Raw genomic sequence first — 3,885 nt, 5'->3', positions numbered from 1 at the left:
ACCCTCAATCAAGTGGTCAGGTAGAACGAGTTAATCAAATTCTGGAGGATATGCTCCGAGCTTCTGTCATCTCTTTCGGCATGGATTGGGAGAAATGCCTTCCATTCGCCGAGTTCGCTTATAACAATAGTTATCAAGGTAGCTTGGGCAAAGCTCCTTTCGAGGTTCTCTATGGACGAAAATGTCGAACGCCTCTTAACTGGTCAGAAACCGGGGAAAGACAACTCTTTGGCCCGGATATGATTCAGGAAGCAGAAGAGCAGGTTCGCATTATTCGTGAGAAATTGAAAACAGCCCAATCTCGCCAAAAGAGCCATTATGATCGCAAACATAAGGCTATGACTTTTGAGGTTGACGAGAAGGCTTACCTTCGGGTTACTCCTTTAAAAGGAACCCATCGATTCGGTATCAAAGGCAAATTGGCTCCTCGTTACATTGGACCCTTTCGCATTCTTGCCAAGCGAGGAGAAGTTGCCTACCAATTGGAACTACCTCCGCATCTTTCCAAGGTTCATGACGTCTTCCACGTTTCTCAACTCAGGCGTTGCTTCTCGGATCCTATCCGTGAAGTGGACCACGAAACGCTTGATCTCCAAGATAATCTCACATATCGGGAATATCTCATTCGAATCCTTGATCAAGCCGAGCGTACCACTCGACGCCAAAACATCAAGTTTCTCAAGGTTCAATGGTCACACCATTCCGAGAAAGAAGCTACTTGGGAAAGGGAGGATCGTCTTCGACTTGAGTACCCCACCTTCTTCCCAACGGATCCTAAATCTCGGGACGAGATTCTTTTGAGTGGGGGTGAGTTGTCACATCCTAGCTAGTTCATGCATTAGAGTGTTGCATCATGTCTACTTTTCACAGAAACTTGAAATGGGGATGCCAGAAACCCCCAGCACCCCCCTGAACACAACTAGGGTTTACTAAAATCCTTTTCAATGAACCTGAAATGCCCTCCATAAATGTTCACCACCTTTGGTCCTGGCCAAAACCTCTGCCAAAAATGGTTTCATATTTTTGGAGGCCATTCTGGATTTTTGCACCAAGCCATAAGTGTTGGCATTTGGGCAATTTAAATCCTATAAATATTTTTAAATGCCCAAATAATCTTGAAGGTATTTTTAGGCTGTTGAGAATAATTGCAAAGGTGCCTCTGAATATTTTCAGGATTTTCCTAAATGGAATAGTATTTCTACTATTTCAAAACACATAACAGAAATAAAAAAAAGAAAAACAGAAAGCAGAGAGGCAATCCTACCTGGCAGCCCACTGGCCGGCCCAGCACTGTGATGGCCCGCGCCAGTCAGCTACTTGCTCCCGCCAGAGCAGGCACAGAGGTGACGCCGGCGTGCGCGAGCTCGCCACGGCGCCACCTGCTTGCCGCCTCGCCCGTGGACGAGCTGGACGACATCCACGTTGCGCCCCCGAGCCCCTGGACACCCCCATTCGCCCCCATCGCCTCTCCCTCGCTCTCTCTCGCCATGGCCGACGCAGCCGCTGCCACCTCGCCGGAGTAGCCGTAGCCACCGCCGTCCTTGCGCCGCCCCACCGTGTCCAGCAGCTCCGCCGTCGCCTTCTCATTCGAGCAAGTCGAGCCCCGAGCGCTCGCTTGCCCAGAAGCCACTGCTTCGACCTCGCCTTCACCGCCCACCACCGGAGATCCCCTTCGCCGTCACCACCGCAGCAGCTCGTCCCCGACAGCGCCACTTAGCTCATCGCCTCTGCCCCTTCCCCATCCTCTCATTCCTGCTGCTGCCCCTTGCGTCGACCGTAACCAGCAGCACCGCACATGCCGCCGCACGAGCTCGTCGCCGACGAGGCTCCGGCCATCCAACGGTCGCACCACCATGGCCGTTAGCTTCACTGCATCGCCAGGAGCCCGTAGCACCATCGCACGCCCCTCGCCGTGCTCTCTAGCGACGGGTTCGACCACACCCGTACCGCGGCAGCCGCACGGCTCGTCGCCGGCGTCGATTCCGGCGACCCCGAGCTCCACCTTCACCACCAACCGACGCGGGCTGCTCCCAGCTACGCGTAGGTGCTCTCCGCCGCCCATTTGGTCGCCGGAGCACGGATCCCGCACTCCACCGCCGCGTCTGGACGTCGTCAGCGTGGTTTGACCACGGGTTTGACCCCCCAGAGTCACTGACAGTGGGGCCCGCCTGCTAATTAACCTGAGTTAGAGTTAAAATTAATTCTAATTAGTTTGACTAACTAACAGTGACACTGACATAGGGGACCCACATGTCAGGTTTGACCTGGACGACCCCGTTGACCGCTGACGTCATCATGACACACTGCTGACGTAATAAGTAACTTAATTACTGGAATTATTCTTATACAGGAAATTTCAGAAATTATCACAAACTTCAAAAAATCATAGAAAATAATCTATAGCTCACAATGAAAAGATTTATATATGAAAAATGATCAGAAAAATCCATTCTATCCATCTGTACTGGTTTCATGCATGTTCAAGCAAATTAACCTACTGTTTAATGCAGGACAAGATAAAGCACTAACATGGGCCATTTATGAACTTGGAATTTGAATCTTTTATTCAAAATAGTCCAAACCCATCTGGTCTTAGTTGCATTAGCCCAATACATCCATTTTTGCCATGTCTCATGCATGCATCATATTATTTCACTTGCTTGGTGTTGATTGTGCTTCGATGTGTCCATTGTGGTAGGTCCTGCCTCCGAGGATATGCACGAGTATCCAACTGAAGGGCAGTATCCCACCACCACTCCGTCAGGCAAGCAACTCGTTGATCATTTCGATACAAACCCATCTTCTCGCTTCTGCTCTCATTTACTGCATTAAGACAACGCGATTCAAACTGCTGTGTGTTGCGGTAGTTGAACCCACTTTCCTTTGCATGACCTGTCATTGCCATAGTAACTAGATGAAACCCACTAGCATGTGTAGGAGTTGATTGAGCCATGTTGTGTTCCTACAATGCTATGCTTGCTACGCTTAGAGTCGTGTCAGGTCTGGCTCATCAGGGTGATGAACTAGAGTGAAAGCGTGTGTCGGTAATGAGAGTGAGGTGTTGAATACGATTTCGTAAAGGTATCGATGGGAGGCCATGTAGGAGTACATGGTGGGTTGTTTCATTGAGACCGTCCCTAAGAACTGAGATATGTATGCGTGATTTAAGATTCAGCTACTACCACGCATTGGGCTCGAAACCAATGGACCCCCTCGGCTTCTTAATCACCCCTGTCCTCTGTCCAGGAGTTGCACGTAGTTTCTGGTGTTTGTAGTAAGCTGGAGGCCGTGGACAGCGCTGACCAAGGGGTGGGCTGTGATGCGGTAGGCTCGTGGCCCGGTGTACAGAGTCGCCCGTTTGGTGTCTCGGGAACCCTGCACACATCATTCGGGGCCGTATGTGGAAACCTCGGCCGGACTCCCTGCGGATGGAACCTGAATAGGCGATAAACCTGGACTAGAGACTTGAGTGTTTAGGTAGGCTGTGGCCGACACCCACGTTGGGCTTCCGCTTGAAGGTTGCCGAGTACATGTCGTGTAACGACGGTAAGTGGTGAGAGCGTGTGTGACGAAGTACACCCCTGTAGGGTATAAAACTATTCGAATAGCCGCGTCCGCGAAAAAGGACTACTTGGTCGCTTATGCAGTTCATAGACAAGTAAATGGATACTATTAAAAGCCTCAAGATAAGTGTGAGTACCGCGGATGGCTCTCTCATGGGATGATGAGGGAGGATCCACGGTGGAGTATTGAGATGGTGATTAGTGGACTCGTGTGCGAAAACTATTTCACAAGTGGTGTCTCGTAGGATAGCTTAGCCAAGAGTCAAAGCTGGCTTGCTGCAATAACTCCACTACCTTCTTGAGAATGAACATGTATAGTAGG

Source organism: Aegilops tauschii, chromosome 7 (genome assembly GCF_002575655.3).
Source record: "Aegilops tauschii subsp. strangulata cultivar AL8/78 chromosome 7, Aet v6.0, whole genome shotgun sequence".
Taxonomy (NCBI): domain Eukaryota; kingdom Viridiplantae; phylum Streptophyta; class Magnoliopsida; order Poales; family Poaceae; genus Aegilops; species Aegilops tauschii.
This window is presented reverse-complemented; position numbering follows the sequence as displayed.